Raw genomic sequence first — 19887 nt, 5'->3', positions numbered from 1 at the left:
CTACCAAGTAAAAATCTGCAGAAAAGTACACGGACATTAAACTCCACCTAATTCCCCCACGGAAACATTTCTCGCGTGTTTCATTGGTTTCATTCATGAGGAATGCTTTGCCAGATTTTCATGTTCTTTTGGGACAAATTCCAGGGCTCTCACTGTCAGCTGCTGTGCTGATGGGGACCCAGTGGACTAGGAAGTTATGCTGCATCATGCACAGAGAGTACGTAAAGGGAGTTTAAGACCAAGTAAACTTTGCAAATACCATCACTGGGTTTAAATTACATGCTTGGTAAATTCAGCTGTTTTTGTTAGATCTAATCTAAAGAGGATTTTTCTCCTTTCCTTCCTGAAGGATTCATTCGCCCCTGCTGCTTATTACTCATCAAAAGTCATCATTTTCTATCTGTGACATCCTGATAGGCTGTTGCCGTGGAAAGGATTATGAAGCTGAAAACAAGCAAGCTGATTTGCATTAAGAAGTGAGTTTCAAAGTGTGCAACTTTTGTTCACAGAGAGACTTAGGACACATTTGATCAGGCAAAGATAATGTCATAGGGGAGAAAGAAAAGAAGATTTGTTTGAGAGACCTTTAGCTTTTTTTACATAGTGGGATGATTGGTATCACAGAGCAAACTGTGAAATCAAATTATTGAAATCACTCTTTTTAAATACCCCTTTCCTGGTGTTCTCCAGTTTATCTTTCCCTTTTAGAGAGCTCTGTAATAAAAATTTTCCCACTGGCCAAATCTTCAACTGGTGTGGCTCACCATAGCTCCATTAACTTCAGGGTAGCTATGTCATTGTATCAGCAAAGGATCTGAGCCTCTGCTTCAGAGCAGAAATAACGTAGCACAATAAGAAAAGGAACCTCTCTGTGCAGAAAAGATGATTTGAGGAAAATCAGTACTGAGTGTACTGACAACTGAGTGTATCTCAGTGTAGCTGAAAAATCTACAGCTTCATGGCATTTACAGCATGCCAGACATCAACAGTTAATTGACTGGAGCAGGAGATAAAAGTCTGTTTATAATCAGACCTAACAACATTCACACACCTTGATTTAGAACGAAAGCATCCTCTTACCTCCCCACTCCCATTCACATAATAAACAGCACTCCAGATGTCAGGCTTAGCCATAGAAAATTCTGCCAGCGCAAGGAAGTGAACTATTTATTGCCCCGTAACACAGGAATTACATGGGATACAGTGCTGCTTTCCTTTTTGTGCTTTTCTTAGGCAAGGAAAGAAAGCCTAGTTACCTTTGGAGCCTACAAGGACAGCTGGATTTCTGTTCTTTGATACACCACAGTTTTTTCTTCCAGATACCAAGTATACGAATCAGGTCCAGAACACCCGAAGGTGCCTCCAGAAGTCACAGGGACAACCCTCTGAAGTTAACACCACCCATCTACAAGACAGTGCTGGATAACTGCTGTGGTATTAAAAGGGGTGTTCATATAGACCTGTGACTGTACCCTGCTATACATTTGATTAATCGCAGCTTACACCATGGTGAACACTGGTCTCCAGCAGCACAGGCTGTTGTCTTAGCTACATCTGCCACCTGGGCAAACGTCACCTCCCAGTTAGTTCAGGAAGGTGCAGGTAGCTTTGTTAATTTGCTTTTTCTGGCAGCTGCCACTCTGAGGCTTCAGTAGGAGTCTGCAGGGTTTTTAAATTCAGCCTTAGATTTTATTGTGACTTTAGCTCCTGCAGCAGCACAGTAATCAACTCTACCACTTATTTATTCATTTACAGAACACTAAAAAGTGATGAATTTTAAAACTCAGTGGCTTAATTATTTTTTCTCCTGCTTTTTCCTACTTTCTTTCATTATCTTTGTTCATTAAAACTAATATTCCTTGATGATAATATTAAAGCACGACACAACATTAATTTTACAGCAGTTTCCCTATGAATATAATAAATTAGCTCGTAATAGACCCAGAACATTTTCATTTTAAATAGCATATTACAACACATCTTACTGAATTCATCATTATATTACTGTTAATCAGTTAACAAAGTAGTGTTGAATTTGCTTGTTGAACTTAAATAATAACCTTTAACTATAACGTTAACCTTATCTTAGGACGTCCTATAACTTTGAATTTGTTCCAACATTTTGGGGAATCCTCCTAGAATGCTTGCATTGCCAGGTCAGTGGCTATATTTCTTCAGGAGGTGTTAATCTGTGCTATGAAGTATGAAGGCGATGGGCAACATAGCCCAGGAATTGTAGAGATGTTTTAATAAACTGAATATTTGGCGTATTCATTAAGTACTGGAATTAAGTATTCTGGGCTCTAGATTCTGCCATTGAATTCAAAGGCACAGTCAAGCAAATCAAATGAACATTACAGAACATTACACCCAAGGGCAAAGGGACTGAAACTCAGGAGATGAAAGACCCCATGACCCTCCACTTTAGCTACTACAAAGTACATACCTAACAACCGTTCCTCACTGCCTGTGAGACCCACACTGACCCCTCAACTCTGCCGAGTCCTATCCCCACTCCGAGCTAGAAAGTGGGGCATCACCCACCTCCAGCGTATCATGTGGCAGGGTGTCACACAGCTGCATGCCATGATGTCTCCACTGGCACATGTGAGCTGCACTAGAAAAGAAGGATCTTAGGAAGCCCAGAATCAGTGGCCATTTTTCACCTGCATTGCTCTTTTCCGGAGGAACATGGTGTTCAGTGTGGTCACCTGACAGTAAAACTCCTTTCAAAGGACAGACTAGTTTTCAAGCCATTAATAAAGAAAATAGCCTGTTCACATCAGTAAGGATTTGCAGTAAGGTAAAAGACATATACAGCACTAAGTAAATGGTTTTTAATATAATAAATATTTTATCCTCTCTGCAAGCCTCTCCTAGTTCTGCAAAATAACCATACTCCAATGTGACACAATGAAAAGGAAAAAATCCCTCCAAGATGAAATGAGGTAGTAAAGGGAAACAGGGTAGGAAAAGAAATAAAGCCTTTGATGGCAGCCTTTTCCTTCTCCATCTTGCCTACAAATTTCTGCTACAAATATTACAAGAACAGCAGACAAGGATCTAAAATAAAAATCCAAGTGCTTATTAGATTTGTTAATCACCTGGTTAATGATTCTATCTATCTTGACAAAGCAAAGAAATTCAGCCTCCACTATTCAAGGTCTTAACTCCTCCACCACCGGCAACAGCAATGCTGCTGTTGCATGTTCTATCCCTAGAAGCGTTATTATAAAGCCCAATCTCTTCCTACAAGTGATGGTGCAAGTATGGATTTGTTTTGCTGGTTTTTAGACTCTCATCTCTGTAAAACGTAAGAATACATAAATGCAAGTTAAAAGTTGGACTACTTCCTGAATATCTTTTGCTATACTTTATTTACAAGTGTTTTGACACCATTTTGTCTGTTTAGTCCCTGCAACAAGTTGGGAGTATTTGCCTGAATATTATAATTTAGCTACATTTACAGTCTTCCAAAAGGAATTTGGTGCTATTTTTTCTCTTTAGTCCTTGCATCAAGTGTTAAGATCATCAGTGTTTCTAATATGCTGCAAAGTTATTCTTCTCCAGCTTGCACCAGTACTATACGTCTCTATCTGTGCAGTTAAGTTCTAGACTACACCCACTTCTCACCTCCTTGATTTAGACTGGCACAGATGCAAAAGTTGCAAACCATTTTGGTTTTGTGCTGGCTGGTGTTGGTCACAGTACGTGTATGTAGGAGAATATGTAGAAACAATATATAAGAAAAAAAAAAGAATCAACTGAAACATTTAAAAATCCTTTCTTCCCATCCTTTAAAACACAGGTCAGTTTTCCAATGAGAAATTAAAGCTTTTTTCTACTAAAAAATAGTTGAAATGTGTAGTATCCTGAAACACTTCGCTCCTTCTTTGGGCAGAATCTAGTTTCTGAATTTGATCTGCACTCATGGAGTTTTGATAACCTTGAAACAGAATTTTGCATAAATAAAAATCTGTCATTCAGAAGTGCAATTTTATAAAGCTGTAGGAATGAGTTAGAAAACAAGGAAGTAGTGAGTAGGACGCAGAAAATAATTTTACCTTTGTATATAGCTTTTGAGAAATTTAAACAAGAATACTGCAAATAACTCTGGCATCCTCATTTCTTAAAAGTTGCTGACAAATTGAAGAACTTGAGAAAAAGAAGCCAGACAAATTAGTTTAGGTCTGGAGAAAGTGCCTTACACTGAGAAACAAAGATCTCAATCTGTTTAACTTATCAGAAAGAAAATTGAAAGGTAGCTTGATTACAGTCTACAAATGTCTTAAATAAGGAAAAATACTGGGTTGCACAAAGCTGCTTAATCTAGCAGGAAAAGGCAAAACCAAAGTCAAGAGCTAGAACTTAAAAATGAATTGAAATAAAATGAAATGAAAAATAATGAGTATAAAGAAAAAAAAAAAAAAGAAGCAAAAGAAGACCTGGAATATCCACCTCTTTTTAACCCTATATCAAAATGAATGCTTTTAGAAGACTAGCTTTAGCTAAGACACATTTTTTTAAACTCCAGCATTTTATCAGGGTCAATACTAGGGGACCTGATTGAAAGTTAAGGCCAGTAGTATTCAGGAAATCAGACTGGGAGAAAGTATGCTTGTTGCTAACTAATGAGGTAAGTCTTACTAATAAAGCAGAAAGCAAGACCAGACCGAAATGCCACAGAGGGCATTAGTCTGGGCTTTGCTCCAGCATGGCAGAGGTAATGATGGGGATGGAGAAGGCAGAGGAAAGGCTTATGAAGTGCTGCGCTTCAGCTTTCTCCAGGATCTTTGGTCTGAGAGTCTCTTGGCTTCAACCTCTACATAAGACAGGCCCAAATACCGCTAATCTGTGAAGACAGTGCATAACAGCTTTGGTTGTAATAAAACTGCTGCATAATGACAACATTCAGCATTTACAAAGAATTTCATTAGCATCTCTGTGTACACTTCAAGGTTAAGTGCATCAAGGAACAGCACTTGAATTGGGAAGTCATCAAAAAATTACTGCTGGCTTCAGTTCCTCCAGGAATATCAGCTATCCCAAGTGAAGGCCTCTCCAGCTGATTGCGGACACCAGTGAGTAAGTATATAAATAGACTACTAGACATTTGTAAACACTTCTGATTTACTCTCCTCCCTTCACCCCCTCCAAACCTGACAAAGAAAAATCATCAACAATAGCGACATTTATGCTCTGTGCACGAGTTTGTGCAGCTTGCTCACAGAGAACATCAGGCCCAGCAGATAAGAGATCACAGATATTTTAAAGGCCTGAAGGCAGGCCCTGAACTGAAATACCAAGACAAAAAAGATCATTTTGCAAAGTACACCACAACAGTAGAGATTCAAAGATCCCATACATGTCTGGCTACAGATGGACCAGAGGAAGTGGAGACATTGAAGGCTGATGATTTCATCACATCAACCTTTGCCATGAAACTTAGCAGAAGAAGTTGTAAAACAAGGTGCACCTTTAAAAGCAATAACTTTTAGGTTTTATATGCACACATACACAAATACAAATTCATAAAACACATGCTCACTCACAGGAAAAAAAATCATGATCTAGCAAGAATGAATCATTTCCAGAGAGAGATGTTATTAAAGCATAGGGTTTTAATTAAAACGAAAATAAGATAAGGTGTAAATAATGAGAATTATATGGCACTGAAATCAAGACTCCTAACACTAATGAATAAACTGGAATAGACTGGCCAGTTGGTGAACTGAGGAAACGAATAAGCTTGTATCGGGCTTTTCACATGTAAAGAACCATTTTTAGTACTTTGAAAGAAACTTCACAAGCTCCAATGCCTTACTTGCGAAATCTTTAATCTATGTGATGAGAATATTATTCTTTTCAGGTTATCAACCCATCTTTCGTGATTACAGTGTTTTCTGTCTAGTTCTGGATACATACAGGCCCAAGGAAAACCTGACTGATGCCCCAGACTAACGGTGCTCAAATTCTCTAGTAACGACTCTATGCATGAGATGACATTTTGGTGGCCACACAGCTGAATCTGACAAACAGGTAAGGAAAGCACAGTTAACATCCCTCTGTTGAGAGATCTCTCTTCTCTTCCCTGCTTACGTCCCATCACAAGGTCTTTCAGGACTTAAAGAGGCCCTGTGCTATCAAGGCAAATAACAATGTGAGATTGTCATACGTTAGATGAATGATGCCTATTACAAAGGGTCTATTTAGCCCTGATATATAGACAAGACAGAAAAAAATATAAGAACCTAAGTGGTACGCATAGAACTTTCTGATTCCTGAACATGTTTGTTATCAACTCTCGATATCAGTATTCGCATTAGCCTTCTCTAAGATTTGAAAAATGAAAGACCAACACAAAAATTATAAAAAGGGCTTCTCCTCCCCCTCCTAGCAAAGCTGAGGAGAGGTGCTATAGGAAAACCCCTAACTGAACATACTGAAATATATGAAAATAAACAAAAAATGACTATAAAGATATGAAATAGCTCTAGAATTAGTTTACTAGCATTCAAAACAAAACTTTTTAATTTGTAGATTAATAAAAAGAAAGATCGTGGATATTTTTCTAAGCCCATACTTCTTAGTAAAAATTGATGAGGTAAGTGTGCATTATGAAAATTTTCATTCCGTCATTAGAAATATTTTTAATTATTTTACCACAAGGTGGAATTTGTTCCCCATTTCCCCCAAAAAAGAAAGAACATTTCTAACACTGAATAGGTAGCTAAGTTTTAATTCTACAATAAATAAATAAAATCTAGTTCTTCCTCGGTGTTAGAGAAAAGCTTTAAAAATATATTTACAGACGTGTACGACGTATACTACACAAAATGTATCTATAATATACTCTTTTTACGTACACAATGTGTACACAACCTATTTAAAAGTGAAGAAGAAACTGCTCATCACTCTTGTTTTATTTGAAGACTCTACAGTGTGATAAATACATCACTGGCAGTTGAGGCCACCTTAACTTTAGCTAAGTACCGTTCCAGTTTTAGAGAAGAACTTAAGCACGTGCCTAACTACTTTCAGAATTTCATGAAGCTGTAAGACACCTCTGTATGTATGGAGATGTGTTGATTTACTGCATCTAAGGATCTGGCCCGTTGACTACAGACTTTCCTTCATCTACCTAAAGCATGTAGGAATACATCTAATTCTCTTGATTAAGCTGATTATTTAGTATGCCTTGCTTCATTAAATGTGTATCAGAGATATCAACTATCTGAATAGCATAGTTTTTGCAGACAATTCAGATCTATACCTACATCAGTAGTTTTTTTCATTCCTCCCACTTAGTCCTTGACAGAAGTTTTGTGTTTGCTAAGGGCCTGTTAGAACTGCTGTTCCCATTGAAACAGAAACAGCAAAGTGTCTTCAAAGGATGACAACCCAAGAACAACAAAGGCAACTTTTTTTTTTCAAACTGCATTGTATTTCCATGTGGAAGCCCCAGGATCTGTACCTGTATTTTCACTTCTTACTGGCAGATATACAAAACCTCTTACCATTTTACTGGAGGTTTTTTTTTTTTTTTTTTTTTTTTATATATTAATGTAAATTCAACAGAAACTTTTCATTTTGCAGGCAGAAAAGAAAACTGTGCTTTTCAGTTACATTTTGGAAGAGCTTGATTTTGATAAGTTCACCTTATTATTTTCCCACAGGTTTCAGGTAAACTATTTTTCAGTTGCTGCTTGATTTATCTAAGGTGTGACAATTTCATTTCTGGACAGTGTTACCTAAACAAGGATTTTAGAGAGGATTCAGATTAGTCCCAGTCTTTGTACAGCTATCCCAATTTTGGCAGTTTCATCTCATAGCCACTTAAATTACACTGCCAGGATATTAAAGAAAAACAAAAATGTTGTATTCCTTTTACAATGTGCACATACTATCCATTGTATATAACCATTTTCACAGGAATGAGAAAGTACATTTCCACTACATGGGGTTTATGACTGACAGGTACATTGTTTTTATGACACATCCAATCCTTCCATAACTCCTGGATCCAAAAATTCATAGAGAGACTTGCTTTTCACTAAGGACTTTGATACTGCTGCTTCCACTTCCAGTAAATTTGGGAATTAGTTATGAAAAAGAAGATTCTCTGAAGATAAAAACAGCTGAATTTGCACCATCTTTAAACCCAATACCATGCCCTTAAGATGCCCATTTCTTTGCTCTTGAACTGTTGCAGAATCAGCTCAGAGATGTGAGACAAAGGATACTACAGAAATGCCTCCATATACGTGCTACAGGCTTCTGAACACCACTTGCAACACCTCTCTGCCCACGAGACCTCAAGTCTGAAGCTTATGCAACAAATACAAAGAATTAATCCCATCATCATTTTTTTACAACTGAGCTATGAAGACAGTTCACAAGACCCAAAGGTTTCCTGATAAGATCTAGGCATTTTTCAGATTTTTCAAATCAAAATTTATTATTTTTCAAAATGAAATTTTACAAATCATCTACAGTATGTATGTACATCTACAGTTCCCAAGGATGACAAAAAATTAGCAGAGCTTAACAAACTTTATGCTTGACTTACTATTGGCACTATCTAAAGGAAAACAAATAAAGTAATCAGTTCTCCTTAGGAAAGCATCTCTAAGTTAGTGTTGCATGAAATAAGACGTGCTCATATTGTAATGGATAGAGCTGTAAAAAATATCCCTGGAACTCAAAAAAAAAATATCTCCTTTAACTCAGAAACAGTTTCAGCATCTCAGGTTTTCAAAAAATATCACAGATTTGTCACTGAATTTTGCACATCAGAAATATTCAGAGTTGTAATTTAACCTTTTATTTGCTTTCCATTTGATGATGCACGGAAGCTGGAATGTAAGCAGAGCAGTGATGTTCCTTGAGTTGGGATTTAGCTCTGTTTGCATACAACAAATCACAGTATATAAATGAGACAAACCTCTCAGGACACGAATCCAATTTCACCTCTTATGTTTAGCATCAGTGTAATTACTCAAATGATTAAAGTTATACATGAGTTTAAGCACTCACTAAATCGGGGCTATAATGCTTTAAAATACTAGGATCCAATCAGGCAGCACTAGTACGGTCATGATCAAGGGAGGAAGGTATTTTTCTGGTCCACTGTTTCCTTCCCATGTAATTGGGTAACATCTCAATCAGGGGGCTCTGCCTGATGAGCTCAGAGAAGTAGCTACAAATTAAATAAAAAAACAATTCAATTTCAACAAAAATATCTCAGTTTTGTTTGGATCAATCTCCTTGCTAAGAGAAATGAAGACAGACAAAAAAAATACAGAAAAAATAGCCAGCCTTTTGCAATTATGTGCAAGTTCTCAGTAAATACAGGATCACTTTGCATAACATAATGGCCTACAAAAGCCCACAACATTGTGTTAAATGCATTCTTTATGTCTCTGGTAGCTCAAGTAACACTTACTCCAGCTATCATTGACGAAATAAAACTGGTAAATATTTGGGTTTTCATATTTGAGGGTTTTTTCACCTAAAATGCTTTCTCCTTTGAAAACCAAGAAAAAAATTCTATTTATAAGCCTGAGATAGGTGAGCATAGAGACTCCAACCATAACAATCCCCTTAGTGGGAAAAATGCTAAATAAACAAATGATAATCAGTACTGGTAGCTGACATAACAAGGGACAACAGCCATAAATTGCAGCTTCGAAGGTTTGGATTGGACAAAAGCAAAAACTATTTCACCATGACAGTAGTAAGTACTGGAACAGGTTGTCCTAGGACACATGCATTTTGGGGCTTTTTCATGTAATTAAATGATGACCTGAAGAATATATTGTTCATCCCTGGGAGGCTGGGTGAGATACAGGAAGACCAGATGAGAGAAAGTACAGTAACTATCCCTAAAAGGAAAAACAAAAAACAAAAAACAAAAAAAGGAAGGAAAAAAGGGTGAGTCAAGTTTGATTTCAATTCCCATTTGAATACTCAGATACATTTAATATTTGAAAACACCTGGAAGAAAAATAAAACAAGCCACAAAACATAACAGGGAAATGAATGACAGATTTTAGATATATTATAAATCAGACCAGACCAAATTTTCCTTCTCTGACAGAAAAACAGATGTTGCAGACTGGTGCATCTTGGCTTTAGTAAGGATTTACTTCACATGACATTTTATCAGCCAACTCAGGAGGTACTAAAATGTCTAGAGAAATATGCCAAAGCTGCAAAGTTGGTTAGAAAAATCAAAGTAGTTATTGAAAACTTAATGTTAAAATTGAGGGCATCATTACATGGCAACTCACAGGACTCCTTCTTAGGTACAGTATCAATCTATATCTTTAATAACTGCTTGATGACTGAATATAGCATTTGCTTATTAAATATTATTTATGGCATCAAACTGTGAAGGACACAGCATACAGGGTAGAGTACAGAATTCAAAAAGATCCTGGCAAATCAGACATAAGATTTTGAGGGTAAGGGAGATTACAATTCAACAGGAGCAAGCGAAAATCGATTGTAACAGACTTATAACAAGATTATTACAACAGAATTATAATCATCACAAACTGCCTTCCCGTCAACAATGTCATGCTATTACAACACTGTGTAAAGACTGCTCGTACTGGGAGGTATTAATAGACATACGGACTGCAAGACACAGAATACAACACATCAGCCTTACCCAACCTCAGATGGCTTCAAAGTATTGGGTGTACACAAATACCTCACTAAAAGGTGTAACTAACTGGAAAACTCAGGGGAAAAACATTGAGAAGACTCTGAGGTGTAAAAATAGGAATTAAATGGCAGGTTAAACAAATTGGTCCTTGTTTTACTCTACTTAAAAAAAAATGCTGGGGTAAAGGACTGCTTATATAATAGTGCTAAATATACAAAAAGCTATTGTTCTCATCATCTTCTTTACAGTATGGTCCCCACATTCATAACCATTAGAAGATGAAATAACAATGAAGTGATTCTTGGGATTTTCAGATTTGCAGAGAAAAACTTGTAAAGGTAAGGATGGTGAAGTACAAGAGTCTGCCTTCAGAAGCTATGGAGTTTCCACAGGAAATGTTAGGAAATATTTTAGGGCAAAACATACAAGCATCTCTCAGGACCGACACAGATATAATTGTTTCTGCCTTAGAGTAAGAGGAAGAATTTAACGACCTCTCCAGGTCCTTTCTAGTAACCTGATGGCACAAGCAATCAAACACGCTTCAAAAGGGACCCAAGGAACAGACATCAAAATCAGATTTTTTGAGAAATAGTGGGAGAAAACTGGCTGTGGCAAGCATAAGGTTGCCTTCAATGTCATGGTAAGCAGGTTATATTTGAATGCTCATGGGGAGGAATGGTTAAGCATTTACCATTCAGGCAGAAAGATGCAGACTTACAGAGAAATACACTGACAAAAAATGGGGGAGAAAAGAAAATAAATGTATTGAGATAGAAAGTGCCAAGTACAGGGTTAAAATAATTCTTCTCCATTATTCCATATGAAGTGTAAACTCAACAGAAGAACAGAGGACTGAAACTAAAGAACTAAGGACTAAGGACTAAAGGACTAAGAAACATATCTAAAGATGTTCTGAGGGGCTATGAACACTCAGATACATATCAACTTGCTCATCTCCATTTTGTGATTCCCTATACTGGTCTTCTCAAGACCAACTGGCTAGGTTCATTGAGTTACTTGCTGTTTGACTCACCAGTTAAGACAGACACTGTACACTGTGCACAACAAGATCTCATATATGCATTCAAACTAAATGGGGGAGAGCATAGAATATTTTATTCTAGCTACTGAGATGGGAAAGTCTACAAGAAACAATTGATACAAACTGCTGTCCATCTCTTGATCGGGTTACAGATATCTACTACAAATTTTGAGAGGAAAAAATGAAACAAACAAACAAACAAATCCCACCAAAAAGCACTTTTGCTGCTGGTTGGGAGGCATAATTTCCTCTTCCCGCAGTTCATACTATTACTAGTAACAGTTTCATCAGAGAACAACCAATTTTTGATTATATAAAGGGATATCACCTGTATGACATTCTGATTTGTAGGTTCAAAAGAAGAACTGGATTAAGTATTCTAGGTAGCTCAAGCAGAGGAGTAAGTGAGTGGGAAACAAGGGAGAACAAAATATACTAAGAAAGAAATCTAATAGGCAGAAGATAAACAAAACATGACTCGCCTGTAACAGAAGCAATATAATAAGGAAAGAAGATAGCTCAACAAAAAGGCACAATATTTGGAGGCCAGTGCTGTACATGCATTTCCCAACAGCAGGTATAAGGAAGTAATGAACAGACTCCTTGGAGTATAAATTCAGTTTGCCAACTTTGGATCTCATAGAGCTATTTGAACCACTACTGAGGATGTCTTAACATCCAGGTCCAATGAATGAGGCAATCTTGAGTTAAGGTGCCATTCAGTTTCTCAGACTATGGGAGTATCCCAGATAGCCGAAAGGTACAACAAACTCAGAGGCAAATTTTTACAGACACAAAGGAATTCATGTCATCATACAGGCTTTCAGCAGCGTGGCCAGAACTGGAGACCAATGCCGTCTTTTTCTTTTAGTGTCTGAAATGCGTAAGTGTGCAAAGTATGTGCGCAAAAAGAAAAAGCCTCTTTGGCCTTAGTCAATGAGTGTAAAAGGTTTCACATCTTTATTTATGGGAGGCCACTGTTAGATGAAATTGACCATAAACTACTTATTGCTGTTGCCAAAAAAGGTCTGACAAACACTCCCACTGAGAACAGAGAGAGCTTTTTTTTTTTCTTTCTTTTTTTTTTTCAGCTACAAATATAGGATTTGCAAATTGAACACAAACTTGGAAAGATTTGTGGCTGTAGGCTCACCCTCTAGAGCATTTCGGCAACACAAAGCAGCTGAACAAAGTCCAGAACTAAATTAAATACATGTCAGTTTGAGGAAAAGGAAATGTGTACACATCAACCACTACCTGTCCAATCTCAGATAAAATACAAATGGCAATTGTCAGAGCTACGTCTAAGGACGCAGAGAGTAATGAAAGCTGTGATCACTGTCCCATTATTGATTTGAAAGACAGCAGTAAGTGAGGTTTTATTTAAGGGCATAAGTGGCAATTCCTAAAGGGATACTGTTTAAAGACCTATAGGAATACAGGAAATTTCTTCCTCACTGAAGCAGACCAAAAGCTCCATTAACCTGTGTCTAACTATGGTCACAGCACATGTTTAGCAAAGAGAAGACACACTCTGCCTTTATGTTGTTGCCAAATCTTCTAGAAATCAATAGTTTAGGGGCCTTTGGAGCCCAAGTCTGTAAGTAGACCATCGTGTCTGATTCCAGCCAATGATTCTATTCACTATTAATTTAGCCATTTAATTTTCACATCATTTATGCTTTCCAGCTTTACTCATTGAGTTCTGTTAGTTTGTTTTAAAGCTGACAATTTCAAGTCTGGTAACTTCTTTTGGTACCCTCAACCTCTTGTATTGTGAAGGACAGTGAATAATCATTCCTTATGTACCACCTTTCCAACTTCCAACATACCTTATCATATCCCTCCTTAGTCATACCGCTTTTTTTCACGATGAAGTGCAATAGTCTGTTCAATCCATCTCACAACTCTGGTCATCTCTGCTGCTCTTATCTATGACTTTTTTATTCTACTAGCTCATTTCTGAGGTGGAATAACAAGAATGCTATATTGTATTCAGGCATGAAAAACATTATTTATACAGTGGCATACCACTTCCAGTTCTGCTCACTGTGCCTTTACTAATGGTCTCTAATATTGTGCTTTTCTTTCTCGACCACATTTGAGCACTGACTGGCTCCCATTCCTGCATAATAACAGCTCATTCAGATGCCATCACTAAGGAGAGAGAATTATTTTTCTCTAATCATTTAATTTGTATGCGAGCCATTTACAAATTTAAAAAAAAATCCAGAACAAAAGAAGAGAGAAGAAAGGACAGCCTTCCTTCCTTCCTGGCCATAAAAAAAAAATACTATAGTGGCCTCAAAGGTGAATAATTGAAAAAATCAAATGTCAGATCTCTTATATGAAATATCTAAACATAACAAACACTGCTGAAATAGTATGGTTACCTCAAGACCAAGGATCTCTGAAACAATGTAGATTTATATTTTGGGCTCAAGTCAATCACATCTCAAAATGAAAACAGCCCTTAGGTCATTATCTGAGCTCTTTTAAGATAACCTTACAAGAAACTGCTGTCTAAGTGAACCATATGAGTTTAAATGGTCACATCAAATTCATTTTCTGTAGACACAGCTGTTTCTGACAGTGAGAGCTCAGACCTATACAGATCTCCTTCTTTCAGGTTCATCCCTGAACAAAACAATTTACTGAAGTCTCTTCATACAGCATGAACATACTTGTTTCATAGCTTGTTCACAGAGTTAGTAACGTAATCTTAGGCTATTTTGCTGTTAAGAACTGTGTATCTGTGTGGCATTTAAATGCTCTGTTTTCCTATCATACATTTAGAAGGTTTCATTTTTCATCATGCTGAGGTTACCTTTTATTTTTTTTCTTTTTCTCCCCCTAACAATAATCCAAACTCTTTTCTGTAGGCAGAAAAATGGAAAAGACGATGTATTCAGTGTGATCCCCTTAGAACTCCAGTCTTTGTGCTTGGGGATAAAAAGAAAAGGTATGGGACTCATTTTCAGACACCAAGAACAGAGTCACAGGTCATCTAAATGCTTATAGATTAAAGAAGGTTAAAAGAAAACATGAACTGAATAACTGCTTGTTGGAAAAAAGACAGTGGTGTCAGGTGCCAGTTGTAGTAAATATTCTGACTTAAAATTTGTGGAGTCTTTCCTAGTGCATGGGTAAAAGCAACCATTTGGTTTCATTCTGATATTTCATATGAATCCCATCCCTCCAGCCAATCAGCTGTACTCTCACAGCAGATCTCATATCAGAGTGTAAAACAGACTCTGCATCCTGTGGGCAATGCAAAGTTATCTCAGCTGTGAATTTGTGACTTCACACAACCAACGATCTAAAAGACTGCGATGTTCTCATCTCCTCAAAGCATCAGCCACTTGCAAATTCAGTGCGGTAGGAAAGGACCCTCCTAAGACACAACTTTGGCGCATCAGTTGCATGAAAATACAATTTCAGAAAAAGGTACAAAATTGCTGAAGAGTTTAGAGACATATAATAACCTTGTACATTTTCAAAATGATTAAGAAATGTTTTTCTGTACCTCCCACACAATGTTTTGTAAATGGATTCTTGAACATCTCTGAAGTCTGCATTTTGTGCAAGTTATATTGAATCCTCCCATGGAAAAGACAGAGACAGTCTAGCAACTACAGAAAAAAGTAATGACACCAAAAATCTGCACTAATAATCATATTGATAACTCTAAGAGAAACAGGATAAGAATCAAAACAGGTAACGTCTAGGTTAGATATGAAATTGTCTTCCTATTTTAAGTATTAAAATAACTGGTTAAGTTTTTCCATATCAAAGATAGAAACCAAAAGTTTATATAATTCCACATAGCGTATAAATTCATTTTTCATTTTTAGGAACAAGTATTTTGGCCTATATACTTGACAAAGTTTTTTTCCTTGCTCTATGAATGTAACACATTCAAAGCTAGCAAATGCTGAAAAATTATTTGGTACGGTATCATCTGTAACAGTATCTTTTGCTTGCAAAAGAGATAAAAGATAATAAGAAGGGTTTTTTTAAGTATGTAAACAGTAAAAGGAAGACTAGGGATAATGTGGGTCCCTTACTGAATGAGGGGGCTGTCCTGGTAACGGGAGACACCGAGAAGGCAGAGATATTTAATGCTTTCTTTGCTTCAGTCTTTGCTTCAAGGACTCCCCCACAGGACTCCTCGACCCTGGCAGGAGGCTGGGAAATGGAGGGCTCCCACCTGGTTGACGAGAGAGTGGTTCGGGAGTGTCGAGTGGGCTCAGTGCACACAAATCCATGGGTCCCGATGGGATGCATCCACGTGTGCTAAGGGAGTTGACAGAGGTGATCGCCGAACCGCTCTCTATCATCTTTGAAAGGTCCTGGAGAACAGGAGAGGTGCCTGAAGACTGGAGGATAGCCAATGTCACTCCGGTCTTCAAGAAGGGCAAGAAAGAGGATCGGGGAAACTACAGGCCAGTCAGTCTCACCTCTGTCCCTGGAAAGGTGTTGGAACAGCTTGTTCTGGATGCCATCTCCAAGAAATTGGAAGAGAAGAATGTTATGAGCAGTAGTCAGCATGGATTCACCAAGAGGAAGTCGTGCTCGACCAACCTCGTTACCTTCTATGATGGCATCACCAGCTGGGTAGATGGGGGGAGAGCAGTGGATGTCATCTACCTTGACTTCAGCAAGGCTTTCGATACTGTCTCCCATGACATCCTGCTAGCAAAGCTGAGAAAGTGTGGGATAGAGGAATGGACAGTAGGGTGGGTTGAGAACTGGCTGACTGGCCGAGCTCAGAGGGTGATGATCGGCGGTGCAGAGTCCAGCTGGAGACTTGTGACTAGTGGTGTTCCCCAGGGGTCGGTGCTGGGTCCGGTCTTGTTCAACATATTCATCGATGACCTTGATGAGGGAATAGTGTCTGCCATCAGCAAGTACGCCGATGACACAAAGCTGGGAGGAGTGGCCGACACGCCAGAAGGCTGTGCTGCCATTCAGCGAGACCTGGACTGGCTGGGGAGATGGGTGGGAAGAAACCAAATGAGGTTTAATAAGAGCAAGTGTAGAGTCCTGCACCTGGGAAGGAACAACCGGGCATATCAGTACAGGCTGGGGGATGACCTGCTGGAAAGGAGCTCTGAGGAGAAGGACCTGGGGGTCCTGGTGGACGGCAGGTTGACCATGAGCCAGCAGTGTGCCCTCGCGGCCAAGAGGGCCAATGGGATCCTGGCGTGCGTTAAAAGGAGTGTGGCCAGCAGGTCAAGGGAGGTGATCCTCCCCCTCTACTCTGCCCTGGTCAGGCCTCACCTGGAGTGCCGTGTCCAGTTCTGGGCTCCCCGCTACAAAAAAGACAGGGATCTCCTGGAACGAGTCCAGCGGAGGGCCACAAAGATGATACAGGGCCTGGAGCATATTCCCTATGAAGAAAGGCTGAGAGACCTGGGTCTATTCAGCCTGGAGAAAAGAAGACTGAGAGGGGATCTCATCAATGTGTATAAATACCTGAGGTGTGGGAGACAGAGGGATTTGGCCAACCTCTTTTCAGTGGTTTGTGGGGACAGGACAAGGGGTAATGGCCACAAAATGGAGCACGGGAAGTTCCGCACCAACATGCGAAAGAACTTCTTCACAGTGAGGGTGATGGAGCACTGGAACAGGCTGCACAGGGAGGTTGTGGAGTCTCCTTCTCTGGAGATATTCAAGGCCCGTCTGTACGCCTACCTGGGCAGCCTGGTCTAAGGAACCTGCTTTGGCAGGGGGGTTGGACCCGATGATCTTTCGAGGTCCCTTCCAACCCCTTTAATTCTGTGATTCTGTGATTCTGTGTGATCATTGTGCATCTGCCATGCAGATCTTTGGGGGAGGGACCAACAGTTTTTAAAATTATTATATTGCAAAACAGAGTGCATGTAGTCAAGCAATACACTGTGCTTAATCCATAACAGCAGCACACTATACACATTGCTCATCACCTGTAGTAGTTTTTTTAGTTGGCCCTCATTAATTTCCTCTCAGCTAAGCCAATATGGCCAAAAGAATTGAAAAGAAGGCATTTTTCAGAACTTACCACTGTCAGAGGAAATATTCAGAAACAGTGGTAAGAGACTCTAAACATCCAAAGAAGCTAATAAACTGACTTACACCACTGCAGATCACAGCCTCAGAAACTGTTGTGTGCTAACAGCTGGCAGGTGAATGATTTGCTAATCTGACTTCATCTGTTTCTGTGGGCATTCATCCCCCAGGGCATCAAATTACCTCAGGGACTGCTTACCAATATACAGCTACTAATCAAAGTGATTGCTCAATGTTTGAGATGTGTAGCTAACACAGCAATGTTTTGAACATTTAGGAACAACTAACCTTTTGATAAGGTAATAACAGTGACCTTTAAGTACAACCTTCCATTAAAGATGCTCTCTAAACTTATTTAGGCAGCTTTGACAACATAACAAGCTTAAAATATTTTTTCTCTCACCCACCCATATTTACAGTGTTGAAAAAATATCTGCTTATGGCTGCATTTTAATCAAATTAATCTTGAAAATTTATGTTATGCATTTGGATGCCATTTGAAGGTGAAACTTCTGGTGAATTTTAAGTTGTCTTTAGACGGCTTTACATCCACTTTATTATCACCATTATAAATATTAAATTATAGTGAAATACTACAGTATTTTTTTTTCCTCTAAATGTTTATTTTATTTTCCAAAATACTTACAGGAAAAAAACTTTGAAAGACAATGTTCTCTACAAAGCACTCTGGGAAGAACAAGAGAGTACTGCTCACATATACTTTAGATAAATACTACTCAAAATATGAAGGACTGAGTATCAGAGAGAAACAGTTTATAGATGATTTTGAGACTGTATTCCCAATTCAAATCTTCTTCTTTTCAACCTTATTAACAGAGTGCTTCAGAGGTCTGCCCAGAGACCAAGACCTGTTGTTCTAGGAAAACATCAGATCAAAAGAAGACCTCTGCTCCAGAAGAGCAGACCACATGCATTGAGCTTTTTTTTTTTTCTTTTTCTTTTTTTTCTGATAACAAGAGCATTCCAGTTCTGCTGACCCTTGCAAGAGAAAAAGTGTGAAATAGATCAAACACAGAAGATGACAACAATACCTCCTGATTTTATTCAAATTAACCCTGCTTTAAAAATACCATTTATGTTTTCCATTTAAAAAAATCAAAAATACAAGGATGAAAGTTAAGAAAAAAGCATATAAAATGATGGTTGCTGTGACAATTAAAGCCACCACTGAAAACCTGTCAAAGGACTTTTTTTTTTTTTTAATTAAAACTTAGCTATCTTACAGTCGTTCATCATGGAGGTGCGACATGAAGACAATAAGTCTGGCATTATATTTTACTTTTAAGCCCTATGCTCATAGGAAAAATTATTAACAATATCTCAAGTTTGACATTTTTCAGCATTTACTCAGCTGCAACGATGCTGTTAGTTTATGGTGACATAATGGTGTGGATGTACCATTCTACTTGTCACAGTAAAGTATTTGCTTTGCTTTTTTTTTTTGAGCATATATTTAAAATATCAGTAGTAAAACACAAAGGAAAAAAGTGCAGAAGAAACAAAAAGCCTTCCCACGGAATATCTGAAATTTCAGCCAACAGCAAAATAATATAAATGGAAGAATAAGACTGTAAATTGTACTCTACTTTTGGGCAAAATCATGACAGACAGAAAACAATTGATTTTTCACCAACATGTAATTTAAAAGTAGCCTGTGTACAATTTTCCTCATTATCTTGGCAAGCAACACTGTAAGCATACAATTAGTAATATTAGCAAGATATGTTTTTTTTTTTTTTTTTAGAAGACAGTCATATTGTATTTGTTCAGGAATATATTCAATATTTTTTCAGTGTTTCAGCAATTATACAATACAGCATGTTAAGGATTCATGCAAATAAGCAATTACTATTTAGAGAGAACATTTTTGAAGGTAGTAGACTGTCATCCCTTTTCAAGGACTATAATGATAGTGAAGAGGAAATTACAATTTGAAAAAATGCCACAGTCACATTAAGTGTTTGCGTGAATCCAAAATCACAACTGGCTCTCACAAGCTGCCTATTTTGTTTTTTTCTGTGTGATGCTTTCGGTCCCTTAGTCAGTACCTGATGTGCTGCCCTTTGTGTGCTGTTTATCAGTCCCTTAGACCAGTGTA

The 19887-nt window shown here is 38.1% G+C and overlaps 1 protein-coding gene across 1 annotated transcript in view; it reads right to left on the bottom strand.

The window, feature by feature from the left end:
- The window catches only part of CDH20 (cadherin 20), a 341808-nt gene that overhangs the window by 267275 nt on the left and 54646 nt on the right, over positions 1 to 19887 (bottom strand). The window lies entirely within an intron of this gene.

This window comes from Anser brachyrhynchus (genome assembly GCF_964034855.1).
Source record: "Anser brachyrhynchus genome assembly, chromosome: 2".
Lineage (NCBI taxonomy): Eukaryota > Metazoa > Chordata > Aves > Anseriformes > Anatidae > Anser > Anser brachyrhynchus.
This window is presented reverse-complemented; position numbering and strand designations above follow the sequence as displayed.